The sequence below is a fragment of the Cricetulus griseus genome, chromosome 4, assembly GCF_003668045.3.
Source record: "Cricetulus griseus strain 17A/GY chromosome 4, alternate assembly CriGri-PICRH-1.0, whole genome shotgun sequence".
Classification (NCBI taxonomy): Eukaryota; Metazoa; Chordata; class Mammalia; order Rodentia; family Cricetidae; genus Cricetulus; species Cricetulus griseus.
Window position 1 is genome coordinate 34,054,944 of NC_048597.1, and position 20,851 is coordinate 34,075,794.

The following is a 20,851-nucleotide window of genomic DNA, read 5'->3' on the forward strand; positions in this document are numbered from 1 at the left end:
GTCATTAATTCATTGTTGCTTAGACATATCCTGGAGTTTGGTTTCTCTTTTGTTAAAGTGAGACAACCTTTCTCATTGGCCAAAATAAACAGAGGTCAGTGAAATAAAAAGTTTAAAACCAAGAAATTCTGCATTTCCCAGGTGAAAACATTCATGTAAGTACCAAGTATTGACTTATCTAAAATGTTATTATCTTTATTAGAAACACTCCAAAGGGTAAAACTGTGGAAATTAAAATACAAGAAAACACTGGCTTAAAATTGCAACTAAGTAGACCATTTAAAAGACAATCATTCATGTCATTGACATTTGAAATAAAATAATCATTAAAAAAGAATGTCTTGGTTATTTTGATGGGAAATTAGAGGTTGTCTTGTTGGTCCTCAAGTTTAATAAAACTAACTGGAATCTGTCCATTCTTGAAGAAAGAAAGATTGGACAACTACTTCTGGAATACTTTGACTTCATATTTTTTCCAGACCTATTTTATTTTCTCTTTCATCAAATAAAATATCAGAGTTTTTACATTTCAAATTTATGGCTATGATTTTATGATAAACTATTAGCTTTGTTACCAGTAAGTTATTTGGCCTAAGTCTTCCTTTATTTTATGGACATAAATTACTTAAGCTGGATCACATTTGGATAAAGTTATCAATTGTAGTTGGTCTGGACGACCAAGGGATCAAGCGGGAAATAGACTGGACAAGATGTCCTGAGATTGGAGTTCATGCTCTGGCTCTGTGGAACTCCAGCTAAGTTATTTTTCTCAGTGGCTTCAGTTTGTCTTGTCAAATGGAAGGAATCTGCCAACCTCTGTTTGCTTTGTGTAGCATTGAAAACTGTGATCATAATGCTTGAAGATCCATAATGCAGAATGGTAGAAGACCCTGCTATTTTATATTTAATCACTTCTGAGTTTATCTAGACATCAAGTGAATTTCTTTTTATGTCTACGTCACTTCCCATATTCCTCTTCTCTCATGGACACAGGCACTATTCCTTTAGATCATCTACCCTGGAAAGTTTGTGATTCTGGTCTGTGTCTATGCTTATTTTTCTTACTTTCTTCAATTTTTCATTGAGCTAAGTTATTTCCTCCCTCATGTCATACCTCAGTGTTACCTGTCTACCCTCATGTATCAATACATCTGACTCCTCTTTCACGCACACAACTGCTCGGTAAACATTATCCACTGAATTGTAATTCAGTCTCTTACCATCTGTTTTGTTAACCAGATTCTATTATCACACATACATACTCATTTATTTTCTTATTATGAATGAAATTCCTGCCATTTGTGATAGTACAGATGAACCTGGGGACAAGCTGTGAAATAAGGCAGAGTAGACAAAGAAAACTACTCTCTGATTCCACTTATCTATGGAATCTAAACAAATTCAAGAAAGCAGAGAGAGTAGAATGATGATTACCAGAAATATTGGGGATAGGAAATGGAAAGTATTGATCAGCAGACATGCAGTCTCAGTTATACAGAGTGAATAGTTCCTAGAGATATAGATATAATGTTCAACATAAAGACTACACAACTAGTTATTCCTTGTATAGTTGAACTTTCCTAACATACTAGGTCTTAAGAGTTCTCAATATATGAAAAACTAGATATATTAATTAACTTTGTAGTAATCAACTGATTTTGCATATACATACAAAAGCATTTTAATAAGCAAAATAAATCACTTTCATCTCTCCCCCAAAGAGAAAAGGACACCTATATCCTTCAAAATCCAAATTATCCTCTATTTGCAAAACATCACAAGAATATTTGATAATTTCTGCTCAATAGGACAGTGATAGAGTAAAAGAACAACCAAAAAGCAACCCACCCCACAAAACCCAATAAATTCCTGAATATTCTTTTTATTTTTAAGGAAGAAGGTGTGTGTGTGTGTGTGTGTGTGTGTGTGTGTGTGTGTGTGTGTGTGTGTGTAGGCCTAAGAAGGACATGAAGTACTCCTCTCTATCACTTTTCACCTTATTCTCTTGAGATAGACTCTCTTACTGACCCTACAGCTAGTGGCAGCCAGCATGTTACACAGTTCTGCCTGTCCCCATTGCACCACAGGATAGGAGTTACTGGTGCATATGTGGCATGTGGTAACAGCCAGCTTTTTACATGAGTGCTGGGGATTGACACTCTTGTCCTCATTTTTGTGCAGTTCTACCCACTGACCCATTTCCCAGCCCGTGGAAGGAAGAAGTTTTTAAAAAGCTCATTCATTTACTGTTTTTCTCTATAATGAAAGTATTTGTCAGCTTCTTTAGACTAGAAAAGTGTGTTGACATAAAGACCCATTGTTTTAACAGACAAAATAAGGAAGTCACCTGATTTTGTCATCTTTGTTTCTCCTAACAGTGTTTATATTTGTTTTTCACGAAAGGAAGCAGTTTAGGCTTTTCAAACCATACAGTGAGTATAAAAGACAAATGGGGAACAAAGTGTGATACCAGGCAGAGTCCAACAGGTGGCTGTATTTCTCAAAGTTTCAAACCCAGCTGGGTTGTCTGTTGCATGCACATTTTCATCCCAGCCTGAAGTTCTCACTCATTGATCATTTGATTCTGGGGTCACCGGCTTTGTGACAAAGGGCTAAGCAGTGTGTGTGTGTGTGTGTGTGTGTGTGTGTGTGTGTGTGTGTGTGTGTGTTTGTGTGTTTGTGTGTGTGAGTGTGTGTGTGTTTGTGTGTGTGAGTGTGTGTGTGTTTGTGTGTGTGTGTTTGTGTGTGTGAGTGTGTGCGTGTGTTTGTGTGTGTGAGTGTGTGTGTGTTTGTGTGTGTGTGTTTGTGTGTGTGTTTGTGTGTGTGTGAGTGTGTGTGTGTGTGTTTGTGTGTGTGAGTGTGTGTGTGTGTTTGTGTGTGTGTGTTTGTGTGTGTGTGTGTGTGTGTGTGTGTGTGTGTGTGTGTGTGTACAAAGAAAGGTTATCACATAACCATTTCATTGACTTTATCTAGATCAGTGCTTCTATTGCCCACTGCACAGATTCAAAAGGAATATTCATTTCTATTGCCAGCCTGGGCAATCACTCTGTAGTGTTCCCTGAAATTAGAGGAGGATCTGCTCACATATTCCATGTGAAAGCTGAGTGAACCTGGTGCTTATTTGACCCATCATATTCAGTTAATCAGCAAAAAGTCAACATTTCTACTGCATTCTGCTGCCTGTAGTTTTATTCATGTTATTGGTTAAAAATTTTCTTTCTTCTTTACTCTCAAAAAAGCTTGGTATGTTTGTTTATTTCATTCTATCAAAAAAAGTGTCAACGTTTGGAGCTGTAGCACATGCCTTTGATTCAGTACTCTGGAGATGGAGGCAGGAGGGCCATATGTTCAAGGTCATCCTCGGCTACATGACAAATCTGACCCAGGCTGGTATACTCCAGCATAAGTAAGACCCTGTTTCCAAAAAGAGGATGAGGATGAGGATGAGGGACTGGGGAAGGAGAGAAAATGTCAGCACATCAATATGTAGATCTCAAACCAACTGTAACCGATACATGACTATACTGGTTGAATTCTTTCTGCAACTTGGAGTTTGTCTGATGTCCTAAGTGTTGGTGTAAGGACATCTCAAGTCAGGTTTTACGTATTTTCTTTCTGAATGTTCCTATGGAATCTTGTTCTTCCTAAATCATTATTTTAAGATATTTCATTCAAGCTAGTACGGTTTCTATCAGGGAATCTCTCCCTGCCTCCCCACTTTGCTTTGTGTGCTGATGCGGATCGAATTTATCCTCTAGGCAAGTGCTCTGCCCTGAACTAAAACATGGACAGAGCCTTTCAAACCCTAATAAAACACTTCTATCCCTCACCTATTGTTTTTAATATTACAGTCTAAGGTGCAAAATTAAATTTAGACATTTATATGTTATATATATGATATATACACATTTTAGAATACATAATCCTAACCTCAGAAACATTACAATAAAATATGAGCTGTGCAAGAAGCTATACCTCTATGTTGCCAGTCAGAGTAGTCTATTTCTTTCTACTAACGTTGTAATCAGATATGCACTTCTTATATCTTTTTTTTCTCTCTCTCTGCAGAGACTAGGAAAACATTGAGAAGGCCAGTACTCAGATTAGCCACATAGAGTACATAGAGAACAAGTCCCCCCATGCTATTATATCTCAAAAAATCCACCCTGAAACACAATTCTATCATCCTGCCTCTGGAAAAAGATTTCTATATGTTTAAGCTTTCAGAAGAAGTAACAGAATACTGAGGTCAATTCTGTCTGTTTTACCTAAGAAAGCATTTGAAAGGGGGCAAAGAGCTAAAGTAATCATGAGTCTATATTGATTAGAGAAGGTTCATGGAAAATACCATAACTCCTTAGTGTTAAAAGATATTGGCTGAGTTGCAATGTAAGTTTCTATATTCATAATTTCTAAGAGGAAATGTGGTGTCAATTGCTCATTTGAAGTTTTTTCCATTAAAGCTTTGATGTATCATTTTATTAATACTTCCATATATTAGTTCAACAAAGTCTTATTCAGCTACTGGATGAAGGCTCTAGGATGGCATATAAGGTAGTCATCAATCTCATTATCAGGGAAGGGCATTTAAGGTAGCCTCTCCACTGTTTCTTAGGTTGTTAGTTGGGGTCAACCTTGTAGATCTCTGGACGTTTCCCTAGTGCCAGATTTGCCTGAACGTTTTTAATGACTATGTCTGCAGAAAAGCATTACCCCTTTCTCTGCATCTTTGCCAGCTTTTATATTTCATCTCTTATTTAGTCATTATAACTAATGTGTGAGGTTTGGTTGTGCTAATTCTAAGTGCCTCTTTAGATACAGCAGAGCACACATGGAAGATTGTCGTAGTATCTTACAGGTCAATTAAAAAGTAGAAATTAGCCTTTTGAACACACATTTACAGTTCAAGAAAGGCTATGAGATGGAGAGCAGGGCAATTTTGCTGAGAGTATTCGGAGGTTCTCTTTGATCATTTCTTGAAAACACCATCTGTTGTCTGAGACACTTTAAAACTTAATCTATTTTTTCCAAGTTTTAAATTGGAAGATTTTTAATTGATGTTTCTATTTTACTGGACACTGAGGGGTCTATTAAAATTATTTACTTCATCTTGATTTGTCTTTTGTAGGTTGTACTTATCCAGAAATACACACGTTAGCATACATTATAGAAAGAAAAACAAGTACCCCAAGCCAAAGTCATTCAGTACAAGCTGTTCAGCTGGATATGTCCTTCACAATGCCGTATGTATAATACAGTTCCAGTTCAGGTGACTGAAACTATGTGATATGTGTATGGCTGATTGAAATGCCCATGGAACATTTACTGGCCACTAGTGAAAGTCCTTTGAATATATTTGGAAAATCAACTCTGGAACTTCTACCAAATATACAAGGGAAACTCTTGCTTTATCTGGATATTATAGAAGTAGAGATGTTGATAACATAATAAAGCAGAAGTACAATGCCCCCTTCTCATGCCACTATGTTCAACAAAGTCAGAGGTCTTGTGCAGGTGACAGCATCTGCACCACGATGTCAGGTTTAATATGCCATTCTGCAAATGCAACCACTCCCATAAAGTGATGAAAACATCCTGAAAGCACATTGTATTAGCCTCTATTTTTAAAATATAGGCTATATTTAAAAGCACAGTATGAACTTTTAAACATTTAGAAAGATGCTTCCAACAAGGACTTCAGTTTTCCGTCACACATACCTTTTATTGAATAAAGTATACACACCCAACAAAAGTTATAATCCGAAAATGTCTCCTAAATAAAATCATGTCTCACCTCAAGTCCACTCCATCTCTATCAACCCAGTGGTCAAGTCTATGCAGGTGTAATGTTTTCAGAGAAAATTTAAAATGAGCTACTATCACAAAGGTATAAAGAGTTTGTGTTGGTTCCTACTACCCCCCAACATGCTCAATATTTTTCTATTAATTTAAAAAAGGTAATTGCAAAATGTGCTATTTAATAACTCTACATTTAGTATGCATTATGCATGTCTAAATGATATCTAGAAAGACTACATGTTTTAAAGAAGAACTTCCACAGTAATGTTGAAAAACTGTACACAGGCCTCACAATGCTAGAGTTCTGGGAGTCCACAGGGGTTTTGCTAGGTCTGTCTCCACACAGCTTACCCCGGCCTGAGCTAAGGCCTCAGAGGTTCCCTATGAGGTGAGCAGGCCATGATCTTGGGTAGAACTCCTAACACTTGGTCTTTGAGACTCAAAAGCAATGTCTTATTACTTTGCTCCAGTTTCACAAAGTACTTTGAGGCCCGCTTTGAGATTCACCACAAAGATGCTCATACTTGCTCTACCTTCAAAGCACTAGAAGTAGCCAGATATACTTAAAAATGATCACTACAGGTCTTTTCTTTCAGAACAAGAACTAAGTGGATTCATTTTAAAATCATGACTATTTATAGATCCTTTGTCACTTTTTCTGTGTGACTTGTTAAGCAATTTTTGCCTTTGGACACATTTGGTGAACACCATTATACAGTATGTTCACTTTTAGCTGCCTTAAAAGAGGATGAAAACAGCATCAGAAAGTATTAATAGGAAAGCTGAAAATTTGAGAAGCCAATATTTTAATTTTATTTTATTGTTCACAGCTGAATGAAATTGGAGAGAGAGAGGGCAATTGACTCTTTATCATGCCCCTGGGAACACGTGGTGTTACTCTCATGAGTCTTACAAAAGGATGATTGTATGACTCTGCATTGAAGATTTGGGCTCATTCCTGAATGCCTAGGCTTAGTCTTGGTATAATTATATTCTCATAATATTCTAGATGTTGCAACTGCTATCAGTTGGCCAATTAAACAATAGATTCCATATGGACATATCTGTAGAGTTCATGTCATGTCATGTTTAGCCTTAAAAATATTTTAACAGTATTTAAAGGCACCGAGTACTACTAGTACACTAATTTGAAGGTTGACTCAAAAACTCAGAAGTGCATGTGTGCTAAACTCTCATAACTTCTGCATAAAATCATTAATTTAGACTTGTCTTTGGAGACTATTGCTTTGTAAATCACATATGCTGTTTACCAATATATCTTACTTTATATATCACTTTGTATTTCGATGCATCTGATCTCAAGTAGTGCCAACCTTGCTGAACAACCATGGTAGAGACAGTGGAGATTATTTAGCCAAAAGAGCACATAAGGTTCAGGTACTTTCTCAAAAGTGGTCATGAGGTCAAAAGGATACCTGCTTGGGGGTAGGCAAACTTGATTATAACTTTTACTACTAGCATGTAACAATACATGCATGTCTTAGCCTTTGGACATCTGTTTCCTCATCTCCAAAATGAAGAGCATAGATTTAGACAACTTGTGAAGCCTTTTCCAACCCCGACATTTGCCTCATCCGCTGTTCCTCCACGAGACAGTCTGGAGACAGGTCAGGATAACGTCACTGTCTCCTCTCTTGCTCAACTGATTTATCTCACACTTGTCTGGCCATTTCTCATCTTGGGAAATCCAAGCTGGTGTCCTGGAGTAGCTGGACCCTGTAAAGGGAGGTGTTGGACTTTCTCCTACTCAGTTAAGCTGTTTGTTCCGTTCACCAATACCATAAAATCATCTTTCTGTTTCCACTCCAGGACTTTTGCTTTGACTCCTAGACAATAAAGAGAATTGCTTTCAAGATACTAGCTAAGTTTCTTTTCCCTGGCCACTTTCAACTGGTGTGGTCTTAGTAAGGAACAGGAAGAAATGGGCATGTTGGTCTCTGGAAAAACTGGCTACACTTTTTCTTTTCTATCTTCAGTGGCTGGACCCCATTGAGGAGGATCTATCAAAGGTTCTTAACCAAAATAGGGATTAGGGGACACTTGTGCCTTTGAAAATGGAAAATTTTATTTTCTAAGTAAAAACTGTTTCTTGGAATTTTGGGCTTGTTTAAACAGCTCAATATTGTGTTCACAGTAATTATAGTCCAATATTAGGTTTCCAAAGTTTTATTGTTTATCTCAAATAATGTATAAGTTCTTTTATCACATAATATTCCTTCTTATGGAACGAATTACATACCTTATAGAGGAAGGGGAGATAGAAAAAAGAAAAGGAAATGAGTCATTTCCTCTTCCTTCCTGGTTCCTTTTCAAACATGGAAACATGATTAAACACATATGTGTGACAGAGTGGTGGTAGGAAATGCCTAGTTCCCTCTGAAAGCTATGAAAACATGGATTTAGATCCAAAGAGTTGACCTGGAGAGCTTCTTAGCACTTCTTGGCCTTTACATCCTCGCCTTTACCTTTAGATATTCTTTGACCAGGTGTTTGAAAGCTGTTTGAGTTAGCCAATCCAAATATACAAAACAACTACTCAGGACATATTCTCTGTTCATTGCTTAGTGCTTAGTGGATGTGAAAACAGTTAAGTAAGTAACATTTTTAGTTTAACATTGTGTAGTGGGAATGCTTACACAAAATTTATGTAAAGAGATATAGAACAGATTGAGATGATGTTGACCATATCTTATGATTGCTCAGCCTAAGTTTAACTTTTGAGTTGACCAGCTCTCTCTCTCTCTCTCTCTCTCTCTCTCTCTCTCTCTCTCTCTCTCTCTCTCTCTCTCACACACACACACACACAGAATTTGTACTTACCCTGTGTCGTAGGATATTTATCGGCTTCTGGGCTTTACCAATTAGATTCCAATAAAAATTTTCAGTCTTAAGTTATGAGAACCAAAATTAGTTCTACACATTGTGAAATGTCCACAGGGAATATGATCTTCCCTGGTTGAGACCATTGACCAATTTTAAATAAATTTTGGTTTTATGCTGATCTATCACATATGAGGAAGTAAGCTGATCTACCCCAAATCAATTCAGTGTAAGCCAGTTTCATAAAAATACAATTTGCTACTTTGTCCTACACTTCTACCATTAGACAAACTCATTTGAGTTAACTGCTAAGACTGGGAGTAGCACTTGGGGGGAGTCAGCATCCCACAAAGTTAACCTACTAACCAAATTCTTGAAAATTCATTTGAATGGCTATAGCAAGTAAATTATTAAGAATATATGTATATTTATGAGAAATTTGTGCTCAAATTCTGAAAACATTTATTTTTAAACAATACATTTAAATGTGTTCTTAGAAATCAGTAAATCCACAAACAGAACAAACTACACTTCACTAAAGTAGCTTTCAGGAAACAATGTCAAGGAGCTAAGTTAGAATTTTTACTGTATCTCCCTATATGGTATCCCAAGAATTGTTTATTGATGGAAAAGTTACTAAGAGCCTAGTAGACATGATGGTGTCATTTTGTGGCAAGGAAAACTGAATTTCTTATCTTGCTTCATATTTCATATATGGGTAAAATACATGTATCAAAAACATTTTGGAGTTACCATGGTTCCTGTGCTTACTTTAAGCAAGTAAAGTAAAATAAACAATATATAACATCTTCTCAGATGCTGTCCCCGAGTATAGCTTTCATCTTAGATAGCAGGAATGATGAAGCCTCTACCACAGATGTGCTCAATGATGGTTCTGGGAACTTGGGAATATAAAGTCCATTCCAAAAGACCTCTAGTGGGCTGGTGGAAGTCAGAGATACCATAGATAGGGTTGACAGAAGTGGCAGGGGAAGAAAAGTTTCAAGGGAAAGTAGATGAAAATCAAATGTTTATTTCCTCATGGTTTTTGTTAATTTGAAAGCTAGGTTGAGGCTAGCTGGGAACTATTTTTGAATGTTTGGCAGTTTTGTTGCTTTTATTTGTCACTGGCATGCCACAGATTGAGAACTGCCAGTTAATGCAAGATTGCTTTACCATCCACACTAGATGTAATTGACTTACGTGTAGTAATGTACTAGATGTACTGTTCCCGGTATTTTCAGCAGTCATTACTAAATGGTTGGGTGAGTTCAAAAACTTCATCTGTCACTCCTGATGATTAGAACTAAGACAAACATATAAGATCAATTATGTTATCCTCTAAGAAAACTCTGATGTGTAGTATTCACAGGAATCTGCAAAGCCCAGATCGTTCTTGCAGCCAGCGCTACTTTTTGAGACATATATTTTTGGTTGTGAGCCTAGCCTTTAACGGCTGAGCCATCTCTCAAGCCCTTTGAGATGTATATTAGAGGACACTTGGCTGGATGTCTTTTTTCCCATACTACTTGAAAATTCCTTTATTTGAGGACCCTTTTATTGAGCACCCAATAAACATATTTTTGAATTTTATTCAGCATCTCACACCATTACTGATGACAAATGTGCTCATAAAAGACTGTCCTGTACAATCTGGTCCTCATTTTAATGTGAGCTTCTACTAACTTCCTCTTTAGTAGGAAGTTAGACCACTCAGGTGCAGCTTAGGTGTTGATCTACCTGACCTCATGCTTCACCATTGTGTTTGTATTTACAAAGGTTAGCCTCTGCAGGTCTTTACAAAAATAACAATAAAAAAGAATTTAAAAAGCTTTTGTTTGCTTCCATTACACCGAAATCTCTTGGGCCAAAGTAGACAGACCAATGCATTGCTCATTATTTTATTTCACATTTTCTCAAATTCTTGAAAATTTTTCCTTGAACGTGTCAACTATATTTACCATATTTTTAAATTTTTCAAATGTCCAGTGTCATTATTCTGCCCAAATATTTGTTATATATACAAGCAGTAACGTGTTTTCTGTGATATAACACATATGCAATACTGTTACTGTATTTCTATCTGCCACTGACACATTTTTTTTCTATTTATTTTTGAGGGTCTTGTATATTCAGACTGTCATGCTGAACTTGTCATGTTCAAGAATGATGCTGGATTATAGGTGCCATTATGTCGACTTTTTATGCAGTGCTGATATTGAGCCCAGGGATTTGTGCATAAAGGGCAAGCACTGTCTCAACTAAGCTGCATACCCAGGCCCTGCTCATTTATTTATGCAAGCAAAATGTCTTCTAGCCTAACAAAACCAAAAACTAGGATAGAGACAAAGTGAATGACTGCTTCAGGAGACTGGCATTTCCTCCTGGTTGGTAGGTCTGGAACTTTTCATTTTCCTCTTTCATTGCAGGAAAGCAAATCTAGTAATCATCTCTTAATTTGGAGATCACTGAATTAGTTTTGTGTCTTCTGTGGGCATTTTATTGGACTAGCCTCAGCTTCAGTTATCTAGGTATATTATAGAACCATTTTAATCCCAAGGCCAACTAAAATAATTTATATCACTTCAAGAGCTGCTGTTCTTTCTTTTCTGATCTTGCACAACCATTTTATTTTTATACGAAGTATTGTTTACTTCAGTTTCATAAAACTTCATGTCATATCTTCAAGCACAGAGAGAATGTTTTGAATTCCTGTCTTGTTGATGCAGATCTTCAATATGTCCGTCTTCTAAAGAGTTTATAAGCATGCCTTTGTCTTCATCAGAATCACTGATAAACATGTGGAGTAGGACAAGGCCAAATGCAAGCCCTGGAGCACATTATCTTTGCAGTCAGGCACAAATCCCACTACCCCTGCCAATACCTTGTTGATGTTTCTTCACTTTATCTATAAGCTTCTTTTGAAAGATTTTTATCAATTGCTTTAAGACAGTCCCTTTTATTTAAAATTTTGTTCCTTAAAATTATAAATGAAATTAATTTGGAGTCATGTTAGCTTAGAAACGGGAATAGATAATTTAATGATGAAAATGGGGCACACATGGTACATCTCTCTTTTTAGAAAAATTGATCATTGTATCCAGGGTTGTCTGGAAGATAGATAGGAAAATGGAACATTGAAGAGAGAGACATTCATACTATTAAATCAATAAGTAATGAAAGTCCCAACTAAGGTGTTCAGAGTAAAAATGGAAAGAGTGGAGGAAAAATGATGTCAATTGAAAGGAAAAGAAATCCTTTTGTTTTGTTTTTATGTTGAAGTTAATCCAGAATGACTCAAAATGAAGACACTAAGAAGGGCAGCTCACCTTTAACATGCAGACTCTAAAAGTCAAATTATTTAACATTTTATAGCAAGTTAATTAAAACATTTAATATAAAACAAGAACAATATTATCAATTTTACATACGTTTGAAATAAAAGTTTAAACAATCAACTATTCAATATGTCAGCTCATAACTTTCTTCCTACTCTCTCTCTATCCCTGTGCCCTCAGCTCTATATGTGTCAGCAAAGGCTAGACAGCAGGGTGACATCAGAGATACAGGGTACACAGTAGTCATGCAGGAATAAAACAGATCTGAAGATTACCTGTAGTTAATAGAGGAAGAGAGGGGCTGAAATAACATTCAACTGTCAAGTGAAGAACATAGTCTAAAGAGAACCAGTGTTTTATTTTAACAGCTATAGCAGAAGAGAATAGTCAAACATACAAGGTATTGCTAAATGACATTATTTGGGTTTGTTTGGAGGGATACTGTTGATGATTGTATAGATTTGAGAAGAAAACTGACACTATAAAAGAGTAGTTTGTTAAATGAACTGCTTTAGAGATCTGAGAGTATTGATAGCAGGAACAACTGTATTGAACTGTCCACATCTCTGTGTGGGACAGATCTGAGAAGGAAGTCAGACGGAAGAGGTTCGCAGGAAGTAGGAACTTGACAATGCTCAGGCTTCCCTGCAGGTTTAAATGCAGAAAAAACAGTCTGTGGAGATGAGCATTTTGGATTTAAAGGGAACTAGGAAACCTTATCTTTATGGTAGAGGAGGGAGCGCTCTTTCTCTGAGACTGAGCAGGAAAGATAAACATGAAATCCAGGGAAACTGAGCATGATAAGTCAGACAACATAGAGATTTTATGCTTAGAACTTCTCAAGTAGTTCCACTGATTGAAATATAACTTTACAATATATACTTATATCCTTAATGTCTCAGTTGTTGCAAACAGGTATGACCGAGGAGTATTTATGAGTTCCACATGTCCAGAACATTTCCTGTAGGATCCTGAATGTGGGATAAGTTAAGGAACACCGAGAAAGCTTTCTGAGTATGAAAGATTTTGTTCCATCAGTGTAAGAAAACATTTTCACCTTAAAGCATTTTCCTTTGTTTTAACTGATTTAAAAAATATGATTGCTTCTCAGGGTTTGGAGGTTTGATACATGCTGTTTCACTTTAACATTACTTCTAAATTCATTTTAACAAATAATTATTTAGGATTGTATTTCTTTTAGAATCTTTTTCTTCCATCTTCCCCTTCTCCATTTTTTCAATTCTTCCTTTCCTTTTTATTTCTTCCCCTTTCCTTTTCTTTACAAAAATGAGCCTTTCTGTTATGCCAGGTAATATGTGAAAAAAAATACAAGTACGATTATGAACCTATAGGTCATAGTCTAAAGTAGTTCATGGGTATCAGTGCAATGGTAGAGTGGTGGAACAATCCTATGACAGTCAGTGTATTCAAGCTCAGGGATTTTACTAGAGGAAGAAAAGTGGGTGATATAGTTTGCAGTTAAAGAGTTGTGGGTTGGGATTAGGATCCTCAAAGATAACCTGGCATAGGGCAGCTCTCATAATATAGATAAACAGTGGACCCAGACAGAATGTCTTAGTTTTTTCCTTAACACAGAAATTTTGAGTACCAGGAAGACAGGCTGTAAACCATAATGCCTAATTTTCGAGGTTCACTGTTTCTGTTGCCCACCAATGACACAAGCCTATGTAAATCCAACCCAGAGGTTAGACTAGAATGTTTCCATAAATTATTTCTCTACTTTCAAACAATAGTATCATAAATTCGCCAAGCTGATTTTGGAAGCCAGTTAGCCCTCATAAGTCTGTTTTAACTGCAGAGGTTTAGATCTAATCTCAATTAATAATGAACTCTAAATGGGATGTTGTCTTTCCGACAGCAATTATACAAATAAATATAGATAATTTATATTTTGACTCATTCCCAAGGCTCTCACTATTAAGACACTGGAATTATTGTCAATGGCAAAACACAAAAGGGAAAAGAGAAGGAGGGGACTGGGAAAATGAATTTAAACCCAACTTTTCCTTACTAAATACTTCCCTTCTGTTCAATTTTATTATTTTCACAGAGCTATTAAATGTCGTATTTAGAGTAAATGTCATTAAAAATCCAGAGGCAAATTAGAAAAATAACATCTGAATTCAATAAGAAAATATCTGCTTAGAACAACATAAACTGGTGGAAAAAGAATTCTCTACACCCCCACCACCTCCACATGTTCCAAACTCACCCACTCCCAGCCCTTCCTCTTAATTTTCCAACAACAAAAACGTCTTGTATTTAACCAATGAGAGACAATCATCTCTACTGGCCTAGAATTTTATTAGCTGATCTAGTTATGAAGAAAGAATGCTTTGTTTTTTCAAAATTGTCCAGCTCAGGACATGATGCAAACCATCTCTCAAATTGGTGATTTGAGAAATTGCACATGGTATTTAACAGTTGCATTCTTTTTAAATGTCAGCAACATGCCAGCCAACACTCAGATTATTAAACTGGAATACTTTAATTTTAGTTCATTTAAGGGCAGAATGTTTATCACTAGCCCACCTTAGTCAATGGTGAGAAATGATTTTAGGTTATTTTCAAGGGTTACTGTAAAATTCAGATTGTCTGATCAATGATAAAAGTTGCTATTAATGGCTCTTAGCAAATATTGATCTATCTGTGCCATATAATATCGAGTAGCCCTTGGTACTTGTTTTCTGTTGCAGGATAGTTTGATCTAGTTTGATTTTAATAATGATTCTACCTACAGGATTTAATTCCTTTTTGAGAGCACATATCCTCAAAACCAGCTTTTAGAAAAGTGGACAACTGGGACAAATACTTATCAACAATATTCGTTAGAGTGCAGTCATTGTCACTAAGATCTAGAGACAAATTAGAGAAATGACATCAAGATGATATTAAAAGGATCATTAAGTATTAAGAAGATATCTGCTTAGAATTATATAAACTCATGGAAAGAGAATTCTCTGTACTGCTATGTCTACATGGCATTAACACTCTTCTCCACAACTCCTATGTTTTTCTTCATCTCCCAACAGAATCTACTGATCATGTCCTGATCCCAAAAGCAGCTGTGCCTCTGGTTCTATGAGTCCATGGTTCAGGAGGTCTGGGGGATGGTGCAGAGAGTAAGCACATGGTTTGACAGTTTTCCTACCAGTTTCCCCGCAGTTAGCTGACAATCATTGCTGTATATTTAAATAGCTTTGCAGTTATGATTTCCCAGCTGATCATGGGCATGTATTAAAAAGGTCGTTACAACAGATGATCAGAGACCTCTACAAAATCACTACTGAAAATGTTTGCACTATTACTTAATGTTTCCTAAGAATCATTTGGATGTAGTCTCATTAGTGTTCAGTTCCAGGAAATTTCTCTATTCCACTAAAAGCACAAAATTAAAAATAATAATAACAAAATAACTCTGTATAAAACTGCATGGTAAGTGGCTAAGAATCCATCAAAGATGAAGACCAATCATACTATTTTTTTATTTGTGCCATGACTCTCAGCAAGCTCAGCACTATATTTTGTATTATATCTAACTACTTTTCTCTTCCATTGTTGGTAAAAAATGAATCATCTTTCAATTGCTCTCATTATTGAAACTTAATATTTTGCTCTGAATTTGTCATTGATCATAAGTTGTCTTGATTTTTCATATGAAAAAGTCAATAATGCAGCTAAAATAAAATATCCTATTAGTTCTATTTTAGACTGCTTTAGGTTCTTTTTGATCTGATACTTTCTTTTCATTACTTGTATTTAATTATTCATATCTTCTTTTGATTCTTTCTTTAAATATTTCTTTTCTCTTACTCTCACTATTTCTGCTTACATTTTAAACTTTCTCATTATAGAATCTTTTCTCTCTGATTTTTATCCTTTCTCCCCATAAGTGAGCATTGGTCATGACCATGTTTTAGTTGTTATTTACTCATTATTTAATGGCAATAGAGATAGGCATGAAAGATAGACATTAGGCAATACAAACATAATGAATGTCACAACAAAAATGTACAGTGTGCTACCCTGATACTATGTGGGATTTCTGAACTTCAGCACTGACATTCGGTATAAGATAATTATTTTTGGAGGGAGGCTATCTTTTCCATTGTATAATATTAAGCAGTATCTCTTGCCTATGCCCATCCATTAAATACTAGTAGCTCTCATCAGTGTTAATAAACAGAAATACCAAATATTCCATGGGGTACAACATTATCCCCCATTTGAGAATCTTTGGTTAACTCTGTTCCTGGTGAGTTAGGGTATGTTTAGTGTGGCAACATTTGCCTATGAGAAGTTCATTTGGACTAAGAATTGGTGAAGGAATTAGAATTAATGTTGTGAAAAGAAGTAGGTATGATCCTTTGAAGTTGGGAGTCTTGGTGTTCTAGGAAGAGAGTTCAGTATCTGCAAATCACTGAGCTGGAAATGAAACTGATAGTCTAGGAATTGAAAGTGGGCCAGGATGGAATAGTGTTAATAGCATGCCCAGACAATGGTTACTTCCAGGCTTGGGAGGTATACCTTCCCTTCTGGGCTATAGGGGCCATGCTTAGAACTAAAACATCAGGAACACTAAGACATGTTTAGCAGTAAAGTTAGAGGGTACTGATTTAAGCCTGTATAACAACAGGAATTAGGATGAAAGAAGGTAGAGACTATACTGTATTTTCAGTGACTGATGGTAGATATGGTAGGTGAGTTGATGGCAGAAATGACAAATATACTTGGCCTATATTTAATTGGTTAATGATATAAGCCTTAGAACCAAGATATCCCCCCTTCCATATATGTGTATTACCTATCTTTGATTTAACTAGAGAGTCAAATGTGTGAGAGTGGTGGTCTTGGGAAACTTTTGTGCAATACCAGCTACCCCTCCCAACATTCAGTTCTAAACAGGAAAGGTGGGGATGATGCAGCAGGTGCAGCTTTTACAAAAGAGGAATCATCTTATGTGAGTCAGGAGAGAAGGAGAGTATTGTAATTTAAAAAAGCAGTGCTTGAGGGAAAGATGCCAAGTGACAGAGTTTGGGTAGAGGGTTTTTTTTTTTTTAATTGGGGAAAAGTAAATAGGAAAAGGGGCAGGGGAGAGGGAGACTGGCCTCTGGGGACAGGAGCAGCAAAAGAGAAGAGAGAGGCATAAAGAGGCAGAGAGAGGGGGAGAGAGGAGAGACAGAGAGATAGACAAAAGGGAGAAGAGAGAGAGAGAGAGAGAGAGAGAGAGAGAGAGAGAGAGAGAAGAGAGGAAGATGGGAGGTGGGTAGGGCCCCTTTAAAAGGGAACACAGTGACACAGTGAATGTGCACAGCTGGTGCTCTTAGTGGCTGCAGCTGAGGGTGTATCCTGTCAGAACCACAAGGACAGGCCAGTACAGATGCCTGAATACTAACAACTGTTACAGACTAAATGGATTTCTTTCACTGGTAGTTCCAGAGTATACTGTTAAATTCTTGGAGAGAAGGAATGGTATTTGGGGTAAAGATACATATTAGACTAATAACAGAGACAGACCCATTTGTCAGTTCCATTCTTCTAGGTCCCACCGCCTCTGGAGCAGCGACAATTTTCTGACACCCACATATGCATCATGGAACACAAATAGAATAAATAAATACATTTGAAATTTAATAAAAAATTAAATTTTATTTAGCCAATGAGACAAACCAGTTCATCCCTAAGGTCAAATGATTATCTTTAAGACTGTATCCTGCTCTTCTGTTATGTTATTCATCGTGGTGGTCCCTTGAGGTAAGCATCCTTCTCACTGTCTTACTTTTTGTGTCTGTTGTATGTACAACTTGTATGTTATTTATGACTGAAAATAAACAGCCACATTTCTTCTAATCCCTGGCCTCATGATAAAACCACATAACTTTAAAATTATTTTGTTTTATTCCAGTGAGTCCAGTTAATGATGCTTATATGTACATGGGTGTGGGAACTTCCACAGGGGCACAGAAGCCTACCAGTAGTCACACTCCTAAAGAAAAGTGACTCTTCAGTGTTTAGCTGTGGCTGTCTGCTTCTACTTCCATCAGCTGCTGGATGAAAACCAGCATGGAACTGATCCAGACCCCCTGAATATGGATGTCAGTGTGGAGGCCTCAGAAATCTATGGGGACTCTTGTAGATCAGTACTTATCCCTAGCATAGGAGTGGACTTTGGGAACCCATTTCACATAGAGGGATACTCCCTCAGCCTAGACACACCAGGAGGGCCTAGGCCCTATCCCAAAGGATAGACTCTGAAGACCCCCATGGAAGACTTCACTCTCCCTGGGGAGCAGAATTGGTATTGGATAGGCAGGGTGCTAGTGGGGGGCAGGGGAGGAAGGGAGGGAGAGGGAACTGGGATTGACATGTGAAACAATCTTGTTTCTAATTTAAATAAAAATGGAGAAAAAAGAAGCGAAAAGTGACTTTTCATTCCTTAGCATCTGTCAATATCTTCTCAGCTAGAAGGTGGGGTCTTAGGTTCCTTGGTCCCATTCACACTGGATTTTATCTGGGTTGATTTTGTGTTGGCCATGTGTAGGTGAGCACAGCTGCTATGAGTTGATGTATGCAACTGCCATGTCTTACCCAGAAGGCAGCATTTCACAATACTCCTCCCACGCTCCAACTCTTACATTGCTCTTCTCATTTTATGATGTTCCCCGAGGCTCAGGGCATGAGTGTGGTGCTTGAGACATATGCCATCTATAGTCAATCCCTCACAGTTGCTTGGTCTCAGCACTTTGAACAGTAATGTGTCTCTGTGTTACCTACTACCCAAGCTTTTCAGACCAAGGTTGGAAGCTGCACAAGTCTTTGGATATAAATATTTGGAAGGCAGTTTGATAAGGTGACCATTTTGCAAAAACATCAATCAGTTGGCCCAAGGGCCTATGGCTTCCCTAGCAGTTAATTTTAATTGTAAAACCTTATAACATTGTACTCCAATTATTTTTAGAAGTTCCTAAGGGTTCTCATTGAACCTGTATGCCAGCTGCAGTTAACATATTAATATCATTATTTCTCTCTAGGCCCATGTCTGCTCCATGACAGGTTTGGCTAACAGTGTTCATAGCCAGACCTCTTGTGTGGCTGCTGATGGTGCTGTCTCCTCAGACTCGCACAGAACCAGCTCTGAGATGGCAAGCTAGGTTCCATGGAGTAACAGAGTTAGCACCTCCCTGCTACCACATTTCCCAGTTCCAAGTCCCTCAGTGTCTTCTATGAACATTTAGGTGTGCATTTTCATCACTGTAACCAGAGAGCTTCATGGCCAGGTCTAGGAGCCAGAAGGTAATAAGTACCATGCCAACTATGCTTTCACCTCCTCCTCCCCCATCCTTACCCCTCTTCTGCTCCCTATTAAGCATCAAGATTTGCAACAGATGCACCCCCAACGCCCCCCCCCAATCGGCTTTTATTTGTGAAATCATGACTTTTTCCTACTTATTTCTTCTACTTCATCAGGGAGTCTTTACCTTTCCATGGGGTCGCTTTGGAAAATTTTCTCAAAGTCAATGAATATTTGCTTCAAATGTGAGTTCAAGTACCCACCATTTACAGGAGGAATACAGCTCAAAGTTATTGAAATTTGTTTTCTTTCTATTCTACCCATCACATTTTCAGAGATCTTAAAGCAATATAAAGCTTAAGGCCATTTTTTTTAGATGGTGGACATAGAGTTGTATGCCATACAATTTTTAAAGCTTCTCAGGGGATTTCTGTTCTCAAGTAGGATTAAGAGGTCCCATTATAAGTACTTACCTAAGGATGGGAAACCTGGTTTGTAATCGATGTAGGCACATTTGCCTCTCCTTCCACGTCAGAAATTAGGAACCTCAATTTTATTCCTTATCTGGCAGGAATAGGCTAACTCAATCTATTCACTACAAACTGATACTGCCTGCAAATTGTGCCAGTTCTTCAAAGTTTGGGGCCTGCAGAGACAAAAAGTTGGAGATTATCTTCAAGGACAAGGTTCCCATGTGGGATTTGAGTTGAAAAAGTTGGAATTCTTCCAGGTATTGTTAATCAAGGGCTTCTTTGTAATCCTAAAATCAATATACTTTTTAATTCCAATGAACTTGCTAATTGAATATATACATATATTCAAAATAAAGCATTCACTGTATCAGAACAAGAGTTAATAAAGTTGAAAGAAAAAAAGCCACAGTTTGATTCTGTATTCATTAATCATGGGTTATTATTAAATGTTGCTTAATATAGTTAAGATGTTTTCCTGCTTATGTAGAATTAGCTAACATGTCTCGCTCCAAGTTGGTTATATACCAATATCAGATTTTCTTTTCTTTTTTTTTCACAAAATTTGAAGGCTCTAATACAGGTCAAAATTCCTGAAGTCTTTTATCCAGGTTTAATTCTCTTAACAACCATGTAATACTTTCATAGAAAAGGCATTTGTTCAGTGTTCCAGTTCCTTAGCATTTTGTCCCTATCTGATTTCAGTTGGAGAAAGCAGAAAACCACAGAGAAAAGTTGTATAGCTTCTGACCTTAGTGTAACTAGTCATTGTTTCCCCTCTCATGGAAAATGGTCTTAATTTGAGCACCTCAGGTCTCACTCACTCTCATCTAGTATTTGATGTGCATTTGTGTGTGTTAGCACTCTTGTCAATCAGAGATAACCTAGGGCTATAGGGGTACCTTGCTTCCCATAATTACAAAAATTTTGGTTAACAAGTTGCTGTAATTGAACACAGGATCCAAGTCTTGCACAATGTAGTACAACTACGACATGGTTTTCATAAAGCCCCACAGAATTGGCCTTTACATTTTTTAAAAAACAAAAGCATATTGTAATAAAAATAAAAGCATATCATAGTGAAAATTTGA